The following is a 24,207-nucleotide window of genomic DNA, read 5'->3' as shown; positions in this document are numbered from 1 at the left end:
ATACTAAATCTTTGAGATCCAGTGTATATTTTATACTCACGGCACACCTCGATTTGGACTAGCCACATTTCAAGGGCTCAAAAGCCACATGTAGCTAGTGGCTACCATACTGAACAGCACAGGCTAGACTGGAATATGTGATTTCAAAGCATTCTGAAAAAATCTAAAATCAGGTAAACCTTATAGAAATATGCAGTAATCTTCCTAAACCTTGCTTTTAAAAATTGAAGAATATACTTCAGGCAATTGTATTTATTTTTTAACATCCTTATTGGAGTATAATTGCTTTACAATGGTGTGTTAGTTTCTGCTGTATAACAAAGTGAATCAGCTATACGTATACATATATCCCCATATACCCTCCCTCTTGCGTCTCCCTCCCACCCTCCCTATCCCACCCCTCTAGGTGGTCACAAAGTACGTGCTGATCTCCCTGTGCTATGCAGCTGCTTCCCACTAGCTATCTATCTTACATTTGGTAGTGTATATATGTCAATACTACTCTCTCACTTCGTCCAAGCTTACCCTTCCCCCTCCCCATGTCCTCAAGTCCATTCTCTACGTCTGAGTCTTTATTCCTGTCCGGCCCCTAGGTTCATCAGAACCATTTTTTTTTTTTAGATTCCATATATATGTGTTAGCATACAGTATTTGTTTTTCTCTTTCTGACTTACTTCACTCTGTATGACAGTTTCTAGGTCCATCCACCTCACTACAAATAACTCAATTTCGTTCCTTTTTATGGCTGAGTAATATTCCATTGTATATATGTGCCACACCTTCTTTGTCCATTCATCTGTCGATGGACGCTTAGGTTGCTTCCATGTCCTGGCTATTGTAAATAGAGCTGTAATGAACACTGTGGTACATGACTCTTTTTGAATTATGGTTTTCTCAGGGTATATGCCCAGTAGTGGGACTGCTGGGTCATATGGTAGTTTTATTTTTAGTTTTTTAAGGAACCTCCATACTGTTCTCTATAGTGGCCGTATCAATTTACATTCCCACCAACAGTGCAAGAGGGTTCCCTTTTCTCCACACCCTCTCCAGCATTTATTGTTTGTAGATTTTTTGATGATGGCCATTCTGACCAGTGTGAAAATATTTGCAAATGAAGCAACTGACAAAGGATTAATCTCCAAAATATACAAGCAGCTCATGCAGCTCAATGTCAAAAAAACAAACAACCTAATCCAAAAATGGGCAGAAGACCTAAATAGACATTTCTCCACAGAAGACATACAGATTGCCAACAAACACAAGAAAGGATGCTCAACATCACTAATCATTAGAGAAAGGCAATTGTATTTTTAACAGCTATTAAGTTCAACATCAACCTCATTATCTACTCAGTATTTAAAATGGTGATCAATCTAAAATTCAGTAAGATGCTAAAATTATTAAAAACAAGTTTATAAATTATAAAAAATTTTGGACCTGGGACTGTCTTATTCATTTTATGTCTTCCCAGAGCACTCAGCCCAGAGCTTTGAACACAGGAAGTGCTCAGTATATATTCATGATGAATGAATGAATGAAAGAACGAACAAAACAAGCAAGCAAGCCGGTAGCAAAAAGTCTAGCTTTCCACCTCACAATTACTAATATGATAACGTGTGGTGACATTTATTCACAGTCATTTATGGATAAAGAAATCAAAACTTGAAGAATCACACTAAGATGGAATTTAGATGTTAAGTCAATCCTATAAAAGGAGGGGAAACCCTGCTAAATTAAAATTAAAACAGAATTATAATGCACTAAAGTTATTAAAATGTCTATAGTACTTTACATTTTATAAAGCCATCTGTCATGTATTATCTCATCTAGATGACATATATACACCACATATTATCTAAGCCAACCATCAAAGTACAGTTTCTTTATCCTATACGCCAAAAGAAAATAGATCTGGAAATATGTGCTCAAACCAAGTAACTCATGGTTACACGGCCTTAAAAAAACATCTTTTATTCATGAAAAGTTTTCCCTATTCATTTTTGCCATATAGTGAAGCATACTTTATATCTGATTGTAAGTCATTTACATTTACTTCTTTATTTTGGAATCTTATGACTATCATGTTAAGTATTAGTTTTACTATGGACATCAAAAGAATAAATGACTAATTACATAAAGGGAAAAGGATGAAATGAATCATGGGTTCCACCTGAACTTCATCAGTTAAAAGGATGAGTAGCAAAATCTTTAAGGAAAAAAAGAGATGAGCTTAAATTAGTCATGGTCTTTTGAGGGGGAAAAGGTAAAACTATTTTACTTGCCTGATATCAGATCTAGAATCTAAAAGATAAGGGGCACTGTGGAGAATCACTGTAAAATACTCAGACTTCAAAGGTTCCTATAAGGTCAAAATATGGAATATGTACAAGCAAAAAAAAAAGGCTAAATATAAAATCAATCCATTATGAGATGCTTTTATTATTTAAATGTCTCTTTTGAGTATTCTTAACAGGTACTCAGAACCTTAATCCACTCTGGAAATTTTAAAGAATACAGAAGAAAAAAATTTGAAGAAATTAACATAATTTTAAAATAAGAATCTCATCTTATATATTAAAAAGAAAAAAATCACTATTATATTACGTTTTAATTGCTATAAGCTGCCCCAGTACACAAGCAACCTAACTTTTACTTTAGGGGAAAAATGGACACATCAATTTCAAACTAATTCAGCAACGAAAATTTGTTTTGCTTTATGTATACATAACATACTAAGATTTTTTTTTTTACTTTTTAAAAATTGAGATATAATTGACATATAACATTACATTTGTTTCAGGTCTACAACATAGTGACAATATATTGTGAAATGATCACCCAAGTAAGTCCAGTTAACATCCATCACCACACATAATTACAAATTTATTTTTTCTTACGACGAGTAGTTTTAAAATCTACTCTCTTAGTAACTTTCAAATATAGAATACGGTATTATTAACTATAGTCAGGCGTTTTAAATTGATAATGTCACCTATGAACTGGTAATTTTCAGTTGAGTTTATAGTTTACTAAATAAAATCACTGAATCTTAAGAATTATGAAGAAGGACCTTAGAAACATTGAGCCCAGTGCCTCTCAAACTTTAATGTGTGAGTCCCCAGAGAGATTCTGATAAAACGCTGATTGTGAGTCCACAGATGTGGAGTGGGCCTGAGATTCTGCATTCTAACAAGCTCTGGGTGATGCCCATGCTGCTGGTCCAGGAACCACACGTCGGGTACCGAGGCTCCAGTCAAGCCTAAAGGAGACCCCACAGCTTTTGCTTGGGCATCTCCAGCCACCAGGACCTGAAAACTGCCTGCACCGGTAGACGCTGCAGGGATCTGACTTGTGGAGCAACAAAGAAAGTTGGCTTCCTCTTCTAATGATGGGAGAGAGACACCCTTTCTCTCCCTACATCTCCTTTTTTCCAAGGTAAACTTCCCCACTTCCTTGGCTACTCTTAGAAGTGATCAGTTTCCAGATCCTTAACATCCTGATCACAGAGGATGCTCCCACCATGGTCAACATCTTCCTTAAAATAGTCCCTTGGGACGGGGCACAGTATTCCCTACATGGGACAGCCAGGCCTGGGAATAGTTGAGCAAGACCACTGCATTGCCCCATCTAAATGGCATGGTTCACTTAACCTGGCTCTATGCAAGTCTCACCTTCTGTAAGCACCAAAGACCACACTGCACTGGCAGCTCACAATCTTGTAGAGAAACTGGTACCAAGCAGGTGTGCAAATTCTGTACCTGAACAGGTTATTTTTTTTTAACCCAAATGTAGGAATTTACATTTACTCCTGTTAAATGTCATCTTGCTACTTTTGGCTTGGCATTTTCTGAGGTAATTTAAAAATAACAAATCAAATGAGAAATATTTTCAGGAAAGAACAACTCACAAAATCCATGTCAAATTTATTATCTAATGCGTAATATGTATACACATATGCAAAAAACCCACACACTGTTAAAAAAATAATTATAAAAAAGAACATCATTGGGACCACTTTTCAGGCTGGAAAATAAAACATTTTGAGGACCTTGGAAGCCCCCAAAGAGTTCCTTTCCCACCCTATCCCACTCCATCACCTCTAGAGGTAACCACTACGCTGATCTTTTTGGGTGGCAATCATTCCCTTAATTTTCTTTACAGTTTTAACATCTATATATACATCCCTAAACAATCTACTTAGTTTCGCATGCTTTTGAACTTTACATAAATGGAAGCATTCTGTACATATTCTTCTGTGTCTTGCTTCTTTCATTGGACATTATGTTTTTAAGATTCATCCATAGTGGTTCATGCATTTTTGTTTAACAGACACTTACACAGAACTTACTACATGCCAGTCACTCTCCTAAGCATGTCAAAAATATTAACTCATTTAATCTTCCTAACAACACTATCAGGTAGACACTATCATTTTCCCCGGCATACAGATGAGGAAACTGACCTGCCGTGAGGTTAAGAAACTTGCCCAAGGTCACAAAATTAAGTGGCAGACCTGGATTTTGAACCCAGGCAGAATCCTTGCTCTTCAGCACATCTCTCCACACCCTCCTGTATGTGGTGTTATTGGCTCTTTTCTTTCATGGCCAAAGAGTATCCCAGTGCCTAAGTACAGCAAAACCAGTTGATTCAATATGATGTTGATGAGTATTTGGGTTGTTTCCAGTTTTTGCTCTTATAAGCAATGTTTCTTTGAACATTCTTGTCAGTGTTTCTTGAAGCACATGAGTAACACTTTTTCCTAAATGTATTATCTAGGAGTAAGATTGCTAGATTGTAAGTTAGTAACAGGTTGAACCTGGTTAGGTAATAAACTGTTTTCCAATGTAATTGTATCAAGTTATACTTCTACCAACTATCTATAAGAACTCCCATCCCTCCACATCCTTACCAACACATGGTACGTCAGATATGTAAATGTCTGCCAATCCAGAGGGTATGGTATATTACTACGATTTTAACTTGCATATGTTTGATTATTAAACTAGCTGTCTGGGTTTATTTTGTGAAGTGCTTGTTTAAGCATATGAATGTACAGCATCATTTTTCTATTGCGTTGTCTGGCTTTTTCTTATTGATTCATGCGTTCTTTACATATGCTGGACCAGTACCATAAATGTCCCACAAATATCAATCAACCACTTTGGGCTTGTTTTCTCATTCTTCATGTTTTATAAACGGAAGTTCTATTCACAATTGTTTCAAACAACAGAAGTGAAGGCCTCCTCACACATTTTAAACTTTTTGTACTATTATAGAAGAATTTCCTAGGGCTGCACTTAGAATCCTTCATATCTTTTCATTAATTATATCTTAAGAAAGTCTAATTTGGGAGTGGTCAAGAAAAGGACAGTATGCTGACAATGACTGATATGGAACAATAAAGCTGATGAACCTGAAGTCTATAAAATCTCAAAGGATATCAACTTGGGAATTTGGACCATTTCAGCAAATCCCGCAATATTTCGAGGACATATACAGATCCAACTCCTCCTTTTAAGGCTTTCCTGTCGTCCAATCTTTGCCAGCTCTCTTTTCTCCCAACACCCACCACACTTACCTCTACTATTCATCCTGGCCCTTGATCACATCCTGCCGTGCACTGTACTTCAAATGCTTCATGCTTATATATGTCACCTCCAAGACGAAATGTAACTTCCCTACAGACTGGGACTGTATTTCACACACCACATCCTGGGCCTAACAGAGTTTGCTGCAAAGAGCAAGCCCCTCGATAAGTAATTCTTGATTTGTGCAAGAAGAAAGTTTAGGACAAATTAAAGTAATTCTTGATTTGCGCAAGAAGAAAGTTTAGGACAAATTAAAGTAATTCTTGATTTGCGCAAGAAGAAAGTTTAGGACAAATTAAAGTAATTCTTGATTTGTGCAAGAAGAAAGTTTAGGAAAAATTAAAGTAATTCTTGATTTGTGCAAGAAGAAAGTTTAGGACAAATTAAGAGAACTTCAGAGCCAACATGTATAACTCATACATTAGGAAACTGTACAAAATAAAAACATAAACCAGTTCGAAAGACATTTAACAGAAGTTGAGTGAGAAGAAAACACTGATGAAAAATATATCTGAAATGGTAGCATGGGAACAGGTTATAAGGAGCTTTACAGGCTCTGCTGAGGACTTTGGACATGTTCAGTGGGCAAGAAGCCATAGGTGATTTTTAAGGGACAGTCAGTAAGTCCATTCATTCATTCAACAAATACGTGTTTAATGAGCAGCCCCTAAGGGCCAGACACTTTTCCAGGCCCTTGGACTTCCACAGTGACCAAAGGAGACAAGGGCCCCTGAGTCCAGGAGCTGATTTCATAGTGAGGGAGACAGATGGACAAGCAAGCAGTACATACAGGAGGCCAGAGGGTGATAAAAGCTATGGAGAAAAGGAAGGAGAGGAGTGGGCTTGGGGTGCCTGGGAAGGAGGATGGTTCCCCCCACTCCACAGGGTCAGGGAAGGCCTCTCTGATGGGGGCAGGAGACAGCTCAAGGCCACAAGGGAAGACTGTGTGTCCCCCGGGATCTCCTTCCCATTCCCCCAGACCTACCAGGCTGTACGAGCATTTTAACAGCAAGAAGGCAATTCGAAGATCCCTACCCTCTTTCACACCCTGAGTTCTCAGCCTCCTCCTCCCCCTAAGTCTCCCCAGTCACCCCACCCCATCCTGATGCATCTCTGACCCCATGGGGATTCTCCAACTCCAGGCTGGTGGCAGAGCCATCTCAACGTCTTGTCCTCCTTTGCAGATTTCCCTGAGTCCAGGCCTACTTCCTCCCTGGCTTCCGAAGCTGGGGCCTCCCTTGGGTTTTTTCCTGGTTCCTCAGAATCCAGCCTCCTTCCCAGGATGCGTTCTTAGACACAGGTGGGAAGCCAGTTCAAGCTCCCCTTCCAATTTTCTTCTCGCCTGAAAGACCCCTCCCAGAAACCAGCTGCGGGCAGGGATGGCAACAGGAGGACCCGAGGCCACTGCAGGGCCTCCATGAGCAAGAGGCCAGGGTCAGGGAGGGGGACCATGTCGGTGCACGTGTGTTCACATGGGTGTTACATATATGTATATAGAGTGCGTGCATATGTGTGCAACATGCCTGGGTCTGTCCAAGAACGATGTGAGAAAGGGTGTGGGCATGTCGGCAGGAGCAAAAAGAATCTACGAGAGCAAATGAGAAGAGATGAGTGTTCACACAGAGAAAGAAATGCAAAACTTGCCAAGAGAGAGAAAGAACAAGAGGCCCAGAAAGGAAACTCTACCAGCTAGCAAGACACCAGGGTAAAAAGAGTAACAGGGAAGTATAAGTATTAAAAATCAAAAATGCTGAGAAGATGGCAGAAAACAACAACAAAAAGATCCATCTAAAAGGAAGTGTGAAAGAGGCAAGACCGACACAAAATTTCAACTAATAACGTTCTTATTTTGCACTTCTCTTTATAAAGCATGTATATCCCAGATCAAGGCTGATGTAGCAAGCAAGGCACAAAGGCCACTGGCTCTAGTAGCTAGGAGACAAGTGATGGAACATTTCTAAAGATGAAGTGTTTAGAATGAAAATAACTATAAATGTAAATGCAGATGCTAGTCTCATAGTCTGGAAATTCAGTTGCTTTCACTACAGAATGTAAAAAGGAAAGGCTCTTGGGTAAGACCTCTGCAGTACAGAGCTAAGAGAGTGATCGCTGTTGGTCTGACCAAACTGCAGGCAAAACAAACCAAAACAAAACAACAAAACAAGAATGCTCCCACACAGAGATGCAAGTAGATAGATAGGCTGCAACATACAAACACACACCTAAATTCCCTGTGATGCTCAAGGGTTTCTGGGCAGCCCTGCAGCCGTGGAAACGGGGCAGCACCCTCCTTCCTGTGATAACTGCTCCTTCTCCACTCGGCTGTTTCCTCTGACTCGCATTTTCTGTGACCCTTCCTCTTGGAATCCTCTGACAATGACTCACATGGCAATAGGCTAGTCAGCGGTCCCACAGCCCACCACAATAGACGTTGTGTAGGAGGCGGGCAGCTTGGCCGACCAGAGTCTGGACCAGTTTTTTCCTTTCTCTGTTCAGGGAGGATTTGCTTTTCAGCCACATTTCCCTCAAAACACAGCCCCGACAGGAGATGCTTACTGCACAGATTTCTAAACGATGAAATGATCCGAGTTTGGCGACTTGGTCATAATGAAACTAAAAACAGTAAGATGAAAAAACAATAGTGTGATCGTCACACCTACAAAAAACAACTTTATACTTGGGTGAAATCAAGAGATCAGGAAAAAAAAAGCTCAAACTAATATTTTCCAACCTTTCACTAACAGCTAGGGCTAAAACCACATGTTTTGAAGGTCTTGCACTGTGTTATTATTAGAAGTCACAATTCTATTGATACTGATGAGTCATTTGTATCGGCGGAAACCAAGAACTTCCATCAACATCATGTTACACACAGTCACTGTGGCTTGGCTTTTTCTTTATTACTGGTCAAAGCAGCTTCAGCATGCTTATTGAAGCCAAAAAAAAAAAAAAAAGGAGGCAAACTCCACAAGGGAGTGCAAAGCTTTCCTTTCCCCAGCTGATCTAACTTTAATCATCCTTCTCAAGATAGTTTAGGATGCTCTGATAAACGTGTATCTGCAAAAGGAAGTTTATTTATAAACCTCAAAAAAGTAACATTTTCACTTTCCGATGAAAATAAGCAGAACTGAACTCCAAAAACAAACAGTGAAACCATTTCTGAAAACACATGCCAGCTTTAAAATGACCCAAGGTCAGGTTTGGGGTTTTGGGTTTTGTTTTTTTTTTTAACCTTAATAGCATGCAACAGATATAAACAAAATCTGTCATTACTTAAGGACTTGAACCACACAAAACAAAGTGGGGCTGGCCGCTGAGCACCCCCCTGCCCGCTGCCCTGCTCCGGGCACACGTTCCTTACTCGTGCAGGGAGAAGTGGGTCAGGTCCGGCTTATACCAGGAAAGCCTAAGTCAACGGTTCAGGAAGGTTCCTTCTGGTGCTTCGGAGGAAATAACAGCATAGTCCCTTCCCTTTACTCTCATCCCCCTTCCCCTGGCCCCAAAAGAGTCCCAGAAAATTAAAAGGAAGTAAAAATCGGTTTTCTTGGGGGCTTCCCAGAAACGCTGTGATGCTTATGCAGTCTCGGCCAAGGCAGAAATATGCCCAGTTTTCTACCTGGGAACCAAGGTCGGCAGTGACCACAGATCTGAAAATAGCCTCCCAGCAGCTAAGTGGCCGAGGTGCTCTCCAAGGCAGCGCTGGTGCTGTGGGCAGATTACAGAGGGGCCAGCTGAGGGCTGTAACAGCTGCATGAGTCAGCACTCGCTGCTGGTAGGAAACTGCTGACATGCTGAATGACTCGCGCAGGCAGGAGGTGCACACACCTACCCGGCCAAAACAAAAACAAGGTACATGCAAATCGGCCAACAGGAGGAACCTCTCTTCCCTCGCAGTTCCTGTTTTCCAAGGTTAAACCCCAAATAGACACAATCTATGCCGCCGCTCAAAAAGCAGTAGTCACAACTGATAATAATGAAGACTGGTAATAAACAACTCGCTCTCCGTGTTGTGATGTGTGGAACAGCTGCGTTCAAATCTCACGAGCCAGTTAATTTTAACCGGTTTTAATTTTAACTGGATTTAACTGCTTTTCCTCCCTTCTGAAAAAAATCAAAATAGTTACCCTATCGACCACAAAAACTGGTAACAGACAAGCACAGTTCCTGTTTTTCAGAGGGGACTTACTTTCAAACCCACAATATCGAGATGCTTAACATAAGTGGAAACTTAAAATTTATTGTTTGATGTGGGAGCTTAAACCTGAACACAAACTCAGATCCCACAAACGTTCTGGTGTAATCACATCTCAGACTGAGTCCTATCCATCTTTCATCTCCCTTCTCTCACTTAATACCGGAGCCAAAAATCTAGAGGAAAATGGGTTGTCTGGAACTCAGAACACATTTTCCCATAGAAACAACGCTATGTTCAGAATATTCCATGAAGGCTGTCTCAAATTTAAAATATGAGTGAGAGGTTACATTTATAGTTTAAAAATAGAAAATAATACTATAACTGTAGTTCTTCCAAAGCCAATTAAAAACTCTTGATTGACTGTTTGAGGAAACGTCTAATTAGAGGAAGATGGCGGACAGTCTTCTAGATGAGACTTTTTGGACTCTGTCTAGTTTCACCCTGGCTCTCTAAGCATGATTTAAATGGTTAATTTCACTTTAAAATGCATGACGTTCTCTTATTTTGGCATAACATATCATTAGAAAAATCTTTACAGTTGTGAGTACTGTTTGTTTTGTTTTGTATGCTCCAAAAAGTTGATCAAGAGTTGGAAGAAAAAAAAAGAAAGGAAGAAGGACTACAAAGAGGGGATACCAGGGAGAGGGGAACAGAAAGAAATGGAGTCAGGGAGAGAGGAAGGCACAGAGGCATAACTAAACAGAAGGCAGAGGAAAAGTAGGAATTAGGGAGAGGCGCCCCACTAGACAGTGTACTCCGAGAGAAGGGGGGAAACTCGTCACCCAGCTGCTCAGAGATCCGACCTCAAAGGAAGAATGAAAGGTAAGAGTCCAGCAGGACATTTCCACAGACTGGCGCTAGATGGCGCCATCAACTCAACATAGCATGGTTGCTGGAGGCGTCTGCGTCGGGGAGGGGTAGAATGGAGGGCAGTTCAGACTCTTCACAGCTGGGTATTCAGCCTGCAACACTTCTATATAAAAGAAGCATGGCTTCATTAATCAATCAACTTCTCCAAATGTCCAGATGTCACCACCAACCGTGCTAAACGCACGGGGCATGCCAATTTTGAAATAGACTTAACTCAATTTTTATAATAAAACTGTAGGCTGGGGAGGCAGATAAGTAAAATCCACTGCTTTTTTTTTTTTTTCTTTTAAAATTCAACATTTAAGGATAATAGAGTATTTCGGGTTCACTGCTACTGACTAACTGACAAAAATTCCTAATCATAGACCAAGTGGTTTTCCCCTGAAGCTCTGTTTAAATGTCAAATAACATACCATCTCGTTACCCGGGTTTATGCGATCAGATCCAGTATCTGGCAAGAGAAAGGTGATGCTCGCTGGCAAACATATTATCACATTAAAAATTATCTGCCCTTCATATTTTTTTAACATCTTTATTGGAGTATAATTGCTTTACAATGGTGTGTTCGTTTCTGCTGTATAACAAAGTGAATCAGCTATATGTATACATATATCCCCATATCTCCTCCCTCTTGCGTCTCCCTCCCACCCTCCCTATCCCACCCCTCTAGGTGGACACAAAGCACCGAGCTGATCTCCCTGTGCTATGCGGCTGCTTCCCACTAGCTATCTATTTTACATTTGGTAGTGTGTGTATGTCCATGCCACTCTCTCACTTCCTCCTAGCTTACCCTTCCCCCTCCCCATGTCCTCAAGTCCATTCTCTATGTCTGTGTCTTTATCCCTGTCCTGCCCCCTAGGTTCTTCAAAACCTTTTTTTTTTTAATTTTTTTTTTTAGATTCCATATATATATGTGTTAGCATACGGTATTTGTTTTTCTCTTTCTGACTTACTTCACTCTGTACGACAGACTCTAGGTCCATCCACCTCACTACAAATAACTCGATTTCGTTTCTGTTTATGGCTGAGTAATATTCCATTGTATATATGTGCCACATCTTCTTTATCCATTCATCTGTCAATGGACACTTAGGTTTGCCCTTCGTATTTTCAATATTACAGTGGTTTATATGTTCTAATCTGCTTGTCTATATTCTCTGTCTCCAGGGTTGGGTTTATAAAGAGCCCTCTCTTCACTCAGGAATTCCCTCCCATCACCAGGGTACCTACCAGTGTATGAAATTCTACTAGTCCCATCTCTAGGGTTTTACTTCTTTGGCTCTGTCTCCTATTAATAAGCTGATGCTTCAGAAAGAACTAATGCACTAGGTATGCTCAGTTACTTATACCCTAGTAATATGGTTTTCATAAAAATCCTTTTCTGAGATTGGTTTTGAAAGGGAAGGCGGGGACTGGTTAAGGGCATTGGGTGGCCTAAAGGCAGCAAAGCACAGAGTGAAGAAGTCAGGGCAGAAAGCGCCCACTGGGAGAACTGAGAGTGAGCCTTGCTGGTTTCTTTACAATTGCAGCAAGGACCGTCACCCTGATGCAGATCTTCCCAAGGAGATATGTGAAAAGTAAGGGTTAATGCTAAGTATGTCTACATTTTCCTCTTGCTGAATGGGTAATAATGTCTTTTATAGTTAATTTCATTTTTTTTTCACAGTTTGACTCTTCAGGGCTCATTCATTTGCATAATATGGAAGCTTGAACCTATATAGATGTTCTACAAATCAATGCAAGTAATTCTCATACTAAATCAGCAGCTTTAATTTAAGCTCATCATTGTTTGCATAGAAATCTTTATGCACTCATCTGCTTGATTTTTTTAATCACTTAAAACCTCCAACAGTGACACACTAAGCATCTCCCCATTTAGCCATCTCCAAAATTTGAACTAAATACTGAAAAATAAGCACAGTACATTCATACGCTTGATCATTTCCCAAATTAAGCTTCAAGCATATGCTTAATGTTCCAGCAACTCCAAAGATAATGCCGCTTGACTAAAGATGACAACTTGGACGTCCAGCCCAGGACAGAGCTGAGTCAGCGTTCTAAACAGTGACCCTGCAAACCCGGGGTAATCAGGGTCACTGCCAAACCAACTGCCTAGCAGAGTCCTTTAAAACCATTCAAATCTCCTGTTGAAGGTTGCAACATGCTAATCTGGCAAGATAATCTCTTCCTGAAATTGACTAGAATGAGAGCAAAGGTTACCTGCTTTTATCTGTTACTAGCAGCTAATATTTCTAATTAGGAACTCTAATGGAATTGGTTCTGAATGAAATTCTTCCTCCTCAGTAGAATAATCTACCTATTATAGGAATGGTTTCCTACACCTTTTCCTTCCTCATCCAAAAAGAAAGAAAGGAAGGAAGGAAGGAAGGAAGAAAGCTATAAACAAATTATTCACATAACAAGAGGGTAGGAGCATGAGTTACAGGAAAACCCTGGGACCAGAGTCATGGGATTCATGTTTTGTGTCTAGTTCTTCCTTTGTCTTTACATGTCATCACTTCAATGCTCTGATCCCCAGATGGACACTTAGAAGTGAGGAATACAATTCTTAGGAAGTGAGTCAGATGAAAGACAACATTCACTCAGGTTCACTGAGAAATTATTTTTCAATTTTATCTTTCAGATAGATGTCAATAACATATCCAGTATTTCAGAGTGAGATGGCCTATATTTCCACTTCTGAGACCTGGTAGAGAGCAAAAAGGAAAAGGGGGCGCAGAATAGCACAGTGGTTAAGAGAACAAGTTCTAGCATCAGACACCTAGTGTCCAATTCCAGCTCAGCTACTCATTAGCTGGATGACACCTGTGCCTCACCTTCTAATGATCACACCTGCCTCTAGGTGGTTATATGGATTAAATGAGTTAATATCAGTAACACACATAGAAGGCTCCCAACACAGGTTAGCTACCATCAGAGAAAAAGAAAATAGAGGAGTTTCAGCATACACTAAAGTCAATTTGTTTTAAATAGACACTGTCTGCACTCCTAAATTGTGCTAAGAATGGTCTATATAATCATCCTCGGTCTGCAGAGGCTGGAGACCCTCCCACTCTCGGGTAGGCAGGGGCTTCCGATAAGCTGGACTCACGTTTTCACTAGAGACCCTCGCCCGGTGCCCACACACATCAGCCAACTGGGAGGGCACGGCTGGGTAGCTTCTAATCATTCAAATATTGTCAAAACGACCCTCAATGTGTCCAAAATAAGAATGCTAACTTGCATTTTTTTCCAAGTATAGAAGCGAACAGTATTCTTGGCAATTAACAATTCTGTTTTTATCAGGTTCTAAAGACACAGGTAAATAAATCAATTCTGGACTCTATACAGGAACCATTATTTGCCAAAATGACTCCACGGGTTATAGCATGGTTTATGCAATACTCCAAAGGGCCACAGACAGGAGCAAATTAATAGGTTTGGGAGAGCTAGCCTCCAGTTTCAGACAGGCCCTAATGGTAGCTCACTCCACAATTCCTCAGGGAGGGCAGCTCCAACCTCCCAACCAGGTCACATTCCCCAGTACATTCTCCAGTGCATAAAACACCTTTCCTTCACAGAACTTGCAATAAGTTATCTGTGGCTGTCTGATAAATGCCATCCCTCCTACCAGATGGGGTGCTTCATGAGGGTAGGGCCAGGACTGGCTTTGCTCTCCGCTAGCACCATGATCACCTAGCACTGCGCCTGCCACGTAAGAGATACACATTTGTTTAGTGAGTGAATGAGGCACTTGCCTCTAAAGGCTGGCATTTCTGGACACTTGGCCCATTTTATGGCATCCACGAGCTCCTGTTGCTCAGGAGAATACAGGAAAATAAAACCTGCCGATAATCTGTTGGTACTAGGAGACTAAGCAAACTTCCTGAGCGGCACCTTCACTTTGTTTCCCTACTTAAAAGAACGGGAGTAAACACGCTAGGCTCTCCCAGCTTTAAACTCCAAAGTGAAAGTCCAAGCTAAGCCTTCTCTGGAGTAGACTTGTGAAGAGTCCGGAGGAAACTCCTGAAGCAATCGCAGGGGAGAGACAAAAGGATGGTGCAAGACTAAACTTGACAATGGACTTGGAAACTCAAAAAAAGTTTCCCTCTGCGACTAACCTGGAGTTTGTCCACATGCCAGCTGCAGGCTCAGAAACAAATGGAGACAATCACGAGAAGTATGGGAGGACTGGAAAGGGGAGTATTTCAATGCTTGGGAAAGGAGGAGATGAGAGCTGACACGAGCAGAAGGAGCCGCTAGCAGGGGCATCAGCGCCGTGTCCTACCGCCACCAGGAGAGGAACGAAGAGGTCAGGGAGGCAAATGACACAGCTCAGAACCAAAGGCCAATTTATTATCAGGCTGAGGAACAAAAGAGAAGTTAACCAGGGGAATATGCTGGAGAAGTGGTGATTATGAGGTCACTGGGGAAGACTGAGAGACATTTTGGCTGTAATTCCAATGACTAGGATGAACAAGCACGTGAGATGCTTTCAGATTGGGGAGATTTATTATTTTGGAAAAAAAATAGCTCAAGGAAAAACAAAGGCAACATTCCTGCCTGATTTTTGAAGTAGTGCCATTAGTAGGACAAGGTTCAATTTCCATATTCTTTAGAAAAGAAATGGTCCTTGAAAAGGACATCCTGGTGCTTTTAAGGAGACTTCCAGCTTTAGGGAAGCTGAGTAGCATACTGATGGTAAGAGTAAGTTTCAGTTTTTAGGGGAACTGACATTTGAACCTAACAAAAGAAAAAAAGGGAAAAAAAGTAAAAACCTTGAATTGACAAAGGAAGAACTACTTTTCTATTAAATATCATCCCAGACCAAAAAAGATGAGTAATATTCTGGGCAATCTGAGTTTACAAAATGTTTAATTCACAGCAGGTTTCAGTTTGGACTTGAACAATTTGTAAATATTTACATAAAATTTAAAAATGGAATAGGAATGGGTTATACGCTGTCATCGACAATACAGGAGTGATTTTCTGTCATTCCCAAGGCCTTGGTGCTGCTTTCCCTAACTCGGCTTCAGCTCTGCCAAAAGCTTCTTATTTTCTTTTCCAGAGTAACGCCAATTTTTGCAAGCAGCCCTGACTTCTGAACTGCTAGTGCCTCTGACAGGGTAATATGTCACTGGAGCCTCTTCAACATCCCGACAAGGAAAGGAGGAGACAGGGAAGCAGATGCGGTGTTTGCTGTCTGAATCGCAGATTTTGACAGGTATGTTGCATATTGCATTGTTCCCTGTTCCTTGTACATGAGGGTAGGAACTGGGTTCTCTGTATGCTATGACCCCTACCCCACACCCAGTCATTGACTCAGGGCTGGATTGTGTATATAGGACAGGGAAATAACCTTTAGACAGTCAGGACAACACACACTGCATTCTGATGAAATTCTTTCCAACGAGAACCTTCCTCTTCTGTAGAATGGGCACAATGCCTGCTTCATAGGGTTGCCTTGAGGAGTTAACAAGATTATGTGCAGGGAAAGCAGTTAGCACTGTTTCTGGCACATGGTGAACATTCGATAAATCACAGCTATTGTTTTAGTGGGTGTTCACAAATGTCAAATTCTCATGGAGGAGCCCTTAGGCATTAAACAGGCATGTTACCCCATTTGGTCAATAACAACTACATAGAGGGCAGGTGACCCAAAAGCAATGGATTATTTACCTGCAGAGGATTATACGGTGTCCTTGATATTAATTATTTGGACTTTCACGTTGTATTCTCTGTTAAAAAGAAAGCTATCGATCCCTGAGTGGGACTCAGTGTTGATTTCGTTTGATTTAGAGTTCTGTTTTTCTTGCATTTTTCAATTTTCCTGACCATTGTTAACCATTCACTTGGTGGAGACTCACAAACCGTCTCCTATGTGCCAGGCCTTTAGAAAATCGCCAAATACAGAAATATTAAACAATAAGATGTTTTAGCTCACTCAGCAGTGGAAGCCAGGCAGCCTGCAGGCCAGCTCTGGAACTTACAAGGTTCCCACCCAGCATTTAGAAAATGTTTGAGTGAATATTTAAGAATTAGCGGATTCCACATTAAAACCCCTGATATCCAGCCTCCCTCGGAAAAATCAGAAGATGTGGCGACACAAAGCCAGTATTCCCACCCATTCCTGCCTGGCAACAGTCGACGACAAGGAACTGAGACATAGTAGTGGTTGCCTGCCACTCCACGTCCTGCCCCCTCCCCACGGAGACCAGCGAGAAATGAAAATGAAGGGCCCCATGTTCAAGAATTATTAAGGCTCTCAAGAAGACAACAGCAGAAGATTAACCACGTGTGAGGTCCTTCTGAGAGGGGGAAGGGGCCCTGTGCAACAGTGCAGGTCACATGCCCACGAAACTGGTCCTGCTCCGCAACCCCTCAGCCAGACAGGGAGGGTATTTATTTAACCGAGTAATAAGCCAACATTTACAAGAAGCCAGACACTGTACCCCCTGAAATCTGAGGTATACAAAAAGTAGAGCAGTGGAGCCCAGCCCTGCTGAGCTAGACAGCCACTAGCATCTCTCTCCTCCCTTGTTAAGGCTGGATCCATACCAGAGACACTAAGCATGAGTTAATCCAAGTAAAATTAAACTGCTCCCAACAATACAGATTGGCCTGAGCCCTTTGTTGGCATCACAGGAGCCTCGATCACAAATTCTGAGGAACAGCTCACAAGCGCTAATGAGTAAGTCCCCATTGGCTGTGCAGACAGTGGGCTCAGAAGTGAAGCGCTGGCCTAGGAGAGATGTGAACGTGAACCTGACCATCTGGCTCTCTGCGACTCACTTTGATCACAAAATGAATTGCAACAAATTGAAGAGCACATGGCTAGAGTTAATTGTCTCATCTGTAATCTGAACCTACTTTTAGGCGGTTATTATTACCCTCCATCAGGTGGAAACGTTTCTGACTACCACTGCAAAGTGCATTTTCCTGATGAACTGTAATGGATCATTAAATTCCATATCAGAATAACAATACTTTGCATTTATGCAGTGCCTTTCATCCAGGGATGTCAGAGTAGTTTGCAAATAATTAAGCCCCTCACACTGCAGCCGGAGGTGAGTGACTGGAAGGGACTTGCCTGAGGACACTGAGTCAAAGGCATAACTCAAAAGAATGGCTCTCTTCCAGGCACTGATAATACTGAAAAGTGACTTGGGGGGTGAGGGTGCCCCTGACTCCGTCCCTCCCTTTCTGCCTTACCTCTTCTCCTCTATGGAAGATCCTCACATGCAACATATAAAGAACTGACAGGTACCCAACAGGCATGCATATAATTTAGCTATGAGCTCAGACACACACATATATGAGAATGTTCTTCCACGTAATCCTGGCATATACAACGTGAACTGACATTTCAATCCACCTGCAGAACTGACGGACACCAAAAGAATTAACACATTTATGATTACCAAGTGGCAAACGTCATGTCTTCCAAAATCCAAAATGAAAATATTCAGCGCAAATAAAGTATGTTCTAACAAAAGTACTTTATTCCATGGTTGTGCTTTCCATTTCTGGGACCCCCATTTGAATGATATTCAAGTTTCAGGAACAGCAAATAGGATGGAAGTGGACAATCAATGCATTTTCTAAGGCAGAACACTAGGAGGGAAAAAACATTTCAGCCACTCAAAGTTTTGGGGTGAAATGATAAACTCCTGAAAACCTGAATTTATAATGGAAATGCTGACAGACCTTTCACGGGAGCAGTTTGAACGCAACACTTATTTAGCAATCTCTCTTACAGACTAAAGACTAATTCTAACAAGATGTCATTTTGACTCACGTTTACTATTACCTGGAAGAAGGAAAAACGCCGTTTGCTCGAGAGCTGCGAGCTGCGAGCTGCGAGCTGCCGGAGCACCAGGGTGGAGGCAATCTCACATTTTAAGCAAGACGCCGCCGCCTTACCAAAAGAGCCTCTCCACCGAAGGAGGGGCAGCCCTTCACGCTCAGCTTCTTTCATGTCAGCCGGAGCCTTCGCAGCTCGACATGCCTTTCCTACATGTTACATTTAAATGATCTGAGAAAACCGTTACCAGAGTTAACATCTCTAATTTTACTCTAAACAGACAAAAGCAAAATATCTCATTAGGCATCATCTCCGCCAAGGTTCGCACTAGGCAGGAAAGCATTTTTATCTAAAGTAATTACCCTTTTTAGTTAAACACACTCAACAGATGAAATTTACACAGGGAGTCAGAGACTGCAGCACTAGACAGTGAAGGTGAAAACCGAGGAACGCCGCGTCCCGCCGCCCGCCCGACAGCCGGGAGTGTGCAGCTCAAGTCGGGGGTGAGGCGCCCTCGCCCCTCTTGTTTCCCAGGGCCCAAGGGTCGCGGCGACGACGGTGACCGGACAGGCAAATTGCGAGGCGCTCCTTCTCGGGCCACAGACAAAACCATCGGACAGCGGCTGTGCAGGAACTTCCCCCAAGTTATCAAACTCCCCTACACGCGAGAGGATGCTGGAGATACCGTGCGCGCCCACGACCCCCGAAGCCAGGGGTGCGCGGCCCCTTTCACGCGCGTACACCCGGCCCTGCAGGCTTCCTCTCACGGTCCGAGTTCCTGCAAATCCTCGGCCAAACCGAGGTCACCGAGATGCTCACTCGAGTCCCCTCTCGCAGCTGGGGTAGCCCAGGAGCGCCGCCCGCCTCCCTCTCCATCGGCGCTCGGCTCCTGAGCACCCATCCAGTGAAAGGAGGAAAAGTGCGAGACCCCACAGGGCGCCTCGGCGTGGGGTAGGTGGAGAGGTGTCCCCTGGATAAACTCCTCTCCTAGGTGGAGCTTCTGGGGCTTGCAGACTGAAGTGTGGGCAGGGAGAGGAGGGTGTGTGTTGCACTTTGATTTCATGCACAATCTTGGGGGAGGAAGGTGCAAGATTTCCCTCTCTGAAGGCACGTGCCCCTCGGCTTGAGCTCCGTGGGACGCAGTTCAACAACCCGGTCATTGGTAGTAGTGACTCCACCCAGCGCGCAGCCCAAGGTCTGCGCCGCGAGCCAGCAGCCTGCCTCTTCCCGGGACCCTAAACTTGGGCTTTGATGCCCCGCCAGTCGCTGTGGTCCCAGCTACCCGGCGGCGACTGACAGCCGAGCGCAAAGCTTCGCGGAGCAGCCCCGGGCGCGGACGCCGCGGGCAGGGAGGAGGCCGCCCGGCCTGGCACCGCGGTCGCGGGCTGGGGGCCGGGGCGCCCGGGCCTCGCGGGGCCGGGAGCGAGCCGTGGGTCTGACAGCTGCTTCGGCTCGCGCGGACGCGCGCCTCCCTCCAGCCCGCCCTCCCCACGCCTGACTTATTACCCTCTGCTCCTCCTCCCCCTGCTGTTCCAAAACACCCGTCGACGCGAGCAAAATACAATGCCGCCTCGCCCGCCGTAAACAGCCAGGCGAGAGAGCGCACAGTCGTCGCAGCGCGTCCACCGTCTCGGCTTCCACCCCCTTACCGTTCCTAGAAAATGCCATAAAAGCGGGCAGGGCGCTCGGCGGGCGGCTGCGCGCCCGGCGGCCGCGGCTCCCTTCCCGCGCCGCTTCCCCACGCTTCCCCTCCTGCCCCGCGCGCCCGCACCCCCCGCCGCCAACTTGCCCCGCCGCCGGGGCCCGGGACCCGCGGCCGGGGACTCACCTCGTCAGAGAACTTTGCGTCCTTTTTCGCCTCCTCTTCCCCGCGTCCTCCCGGCCCGCAGCCTGGGAGGGGGGTCACCGAAAGCTCGCGGAGAGGACGCGCATCACATGGCAGCACGTTCCCAGCCCCCCGAGTGTGCCGGGAAGGGGGAGGGGAAGGGTCGAGGGGAGGCCGGGGAGAAAGCGAGAGCCCGGCGGCAGCGAGAGTGGGCAGGCGGGGTGGCTAGGGCGGCGGCGGGCGCTCGCGTTAGCGCTACTGCGGCCGCAGCCCAGGCGTGCACGGTCGCTGCTGCTGCCGCTGCTGCTGCTGCTGAGGCGGCGGCTGCTCGGCGCTGTTTGCTCCGGGCAGCTCGGCTCCCGCTCTCCCCGGAACGCCCACACTCTCAATCGCTACATTGTTGACATTCGGCGCTGACGTCACCCGCTCCCCATTCACAATAACTTTACGGGAGCCGGGCAGCGCACCTCCCCGGCCGCTGGGGCGCCGTACGCCCGGCGACTAGCGTAAGCCGCTCCGCGAATGGCGCTCCGGGGGCTGAGGCGGGGGACGGGGGGCGGGCGCGCGCTCGGCCCGCTCGCGGGAGGGGGCGCGCCTCACGCTGCCGCCGCCGCACTCCCCGCTTTGTGCGTCCGCGCGGCCTGGAGGGCCTCTTGCTCCGGGCCCGCCGGCCGCCTGGCTCGGTGCGGCCTTGCCCGCGACTCGCAGGGGCCTTGAAAGGCCAGGGCTGGGGGCTACTGGGGTCGGGGGAGAGGTGAGGGCTGGTGTGGCACCTGGGGAGGTGTGGGGCAGAGCCCAGGGCACTAGACCCAGGAACGGGAGCCAGACCTCGAGACCTGGGATTCCGGGGTTGTCTAGCGTTTCCCAGGAGGGGCAGGAAAAGATGCTCCACGGGCCCCTCGAAGCTGACCGGTCCCCCTCTTGGGAGGGGGTGGGGCGAGGAAGAGTAGCTTCTGACCTAACACTGATACTGACGTTTGAATCCTTTCCAGGAGGGCCTCGGCCTGTCCCACCGAGGGAGCCTCTAAGTCCCCACGCCAGGGTTTTGGAAGGGGCGCGAGCAATCGCGAAGCTCACTGAAAAGCCTACCTCCCAGCTGCAAATCCCCAGCTCCTGATGGGTTCCAACCTCCCCCCTGCCGCCTGCTCGGGAGGCCGCCAGGGTGTTGCTGCTGCACTTCACGGCCATCGTGTGGCTGCCCAGTCGGAAGAAAGCTTGATGGTGGTAAGGGTTTTACAGAAAGTAATTAGGACTTCGACTGAAGGAACATTTGCAATAAAAGAAGGTTGTGTTAGCGTAGTGCTGGTGCCTGCCACTTTACGCCTGTCGAGGCCAAGAAATCCTGCCACGTTCCCTGAACACCTATAACTTGGGCCCCTTGTGTACAGGCAGTATCGTATTATTCCATGTGGTGCTGATCTTTAATGAATATTATAAAACTTTGGCTCGCTCAACTGAGAGGAGGATCATAAATCCCCCCCCCCCCGGAAAATGGCACTGGCCTATGCTGAGGAAGCAGTGAAGCGCTGCCCTGGGAGTCTTGTGATATCAGCCAAAGTGTTGCTCTGAACCACCTTCGTTTGAGGGCAGAGTTTTAAAAGGCCCCATTTTGAACGTCTGCGTGGAAAGCTAAGCGATGGCCGAAAGGAAGCGGAAGAGGCCAAGGTAATTTTTCTAACAGCATTGCAGAGATTCGTTGGGTAGATGGAGACCCACACTGGGAGTTTTCCTCTGCCAGCATCTCCAGTTTTCAGATGAACAGACGTCTCAGAGGTAGGAGGGGTCCTCAGTCTCCTGGCTGTGGGTCTGGTGCCCCCTTTGACAAAACACCCTGGTTGTGAGGTCCCTGCCTGGCCTCAGGGCAAGCGCAGAGGATCCTGATGATGCGTGATCTGCCTTGACGGGACCATTTCTTATAGTCTTATGAACAGTGATGTTTCTGCATTCCTCATTCTTGTAAGCATGTGAGTGTCAATGCGATAACTTTTTGCGTTTTTGTAGGGCCAAGAAATGTTTTTCTCACAAGAGCCAGGCTTGAGAAGATCCCTATGAGGGTCCAGTAAATTCATGTCTCTTCAAACAGGCCGTGGCCACCCAGCCGTGAATGGAGTTGGGTGCATCAGCGTGGGGTGTGGAGAGGGGGTGGAAGGGGGATACTACAAGCCCATTTTGCCACCTTGCTTCTGGTCCCAGATGGATACAACAAAGGCTATTAGGTCATTTCAGTTAGTCTATTTGCCAAAGACTCAGACTGGAGCTTTCTTAGTTTGAAATTCTCAAGTATGGAATGGGACAGCAATTAGAGGTGAAAAAAACAAATGCAACTATGATAGGTTGTATTATTTAGTCATTCAAGGAGGTTGAACTAGGCCAAGTTGATCTCTAAGATCACGTCCAGTAGTGCAATCATGTGCCTCTGTGGCTGTCAGTAAGACAAAATCTCTGCCTTTGAGGAGCTGGAAGTCTGGTAGGGAGTTAGTTACTGCATTTTCAAAGTTAGAAGTGGGTAATTTGAATTAAAACCTGTAAAGCATATTCAGAATTACATGAAATTAGGATGGTAAATCAAGAACTGGACACTCTTTTAGCAGAACTGCTGCAAAGGTTAGGCTGTGGATGGCCTTAGCACTCCCGTCGTGAACGTTTGCCGGCCATTCCCTGGGTTTGCAGTGCTGCTCTGGGCACTTCAGGCTTTTACAATCTGAAACAGATGCAGGTCCTTCCCTCTGTATATTCATGGCGGTAACTTGTGTAGAGGTCAGTTTATTTCCCGTGCCTGCAACATTCAACATTTCCTGATATACTTTTCTTTTTCCTACATAATTAGATGTGTGTGCTGATCCAGAATATGGGCTTCATCTGTGATGCATTTCTAAGGCAGGATATGATTTCCAGGGACAATAATTTGTACCATAACATTGAAGTCAGTAAACTTTATCCCTATAAATCTCCTTGATTTTATAAAATAAAATAGGAAAGATTAAAATATGCAGGAAACAAAAAGCTGAGCAAAGGAAGACAGAAGAAAGAAGTGAGCAGTTCCCAAGTCTTTGATTTTTTTGCTCTCCAGCACCCTCTTATAGGATTTGAGGATGTTGAGAAGATATAATGGGTTTTCTCAGGCAGAATTTGAAATGTGGTACCTTAAACGAGACATAGCAGGACAAAGTTAACATCAGATGAGAGAGAACGGAGTGAGATCTTTAGAGGGAGGATACCAAAGTCAGGAGGAGCCAACGCACTGAAGGAAGTTCTGTTAAGAAGAAACTGAGTTCTACTCATTGGGAAAATTCCTCAGAATTATGACTGAGGTTTATGATTTCAAAACCAGATGTTTTCAAGTGTATCGGAACCATAAAACCTCAGCTCAGTACTGCACAGGTGACACCTGGGAAAACTGGTGAAATCTGGATAGCTTTGAGTGGTGTTTTGTTCAAAAATTATTGAGCCACCTATATGTGGCAGGCACTGTTTTACAAGCTGGCATGCAGAATTCTCATTCTAGTGATGAGATGGGATGGGGGAGGGAGACAGAAAATGAACTGACTATATATATACATATATATATATATATATACACATATATATATATATACACATATATATATGTATATATATGTCAGGTTGTATGTTGTAATATCTGGAGGTGAAGAGTGTGCTGTGAAATCAAATAAAATAGGAGCTCAGGAGTGCCAGGGGTGGGGCCATTCTTAGACAGGGTGATTGGGTCAGAGAAGTTGTCCCTGATGAGGAGGCATTTGAGCAGAGATATGAGTGAAGTGAGGGGATGAGCTCTGCAGCTATCCTGGGGAAAAGCTTTTCAGATACGGAGAAGAACAGGTGCAAAGGTAGAGTGGACTGAGGTAGAGTGGACTTGGCATGCTCCAGGGACACCAAAAGGGCCACAGTGCCTGATGCAGAAGAG

At 44.6% G+C, this 24,207-nt stretch overlaps 1 protein-coding gene across 1 annotated transcript in view; it reads right to left on the bottom strand.

Moving 5' to 3' along the window:
- Window positions 1–20,745, bottom strand: part of BACH2 (BTB domain and CNC homolog 2) — a 364,544-nt gene extending 343,799 nt beyond the window's left edge. Inside the window, exon 1 of the mRNA XM_057528127.1 lies at window positions 20,286–20,745. The gene's annotated coding sequence lies outside the window, so the exon portion shown is untranslated. The remainder of the gene's footprint in view (window positions 1–20,285) is intronic.
- Window positions 20,746–24,207: the final 3,462 nt, after the last annotated feature.

This window comes from Balaenoptera acutorostrata, chromosome 14 (genome assembly GCF_949987535.1).
Source record: "Balaenoptera acutorostrata chromosome 14, mBalAcu1.1, whole genome shotgun sequence".
In the NCBI taxonomy this organism is placed as follows: Eukaryota; Metazoa; Chordata; class Mammalia; order Artiodactyla; family Balaenopteridae; genus Balaenoptera; species Balaenoptera acutorostrata.
The sequence above is the reverse complement of the archived record's forward strand: the minus strand, read 5'-3'. Positions and strand labels throughout refer to the sequence as shown.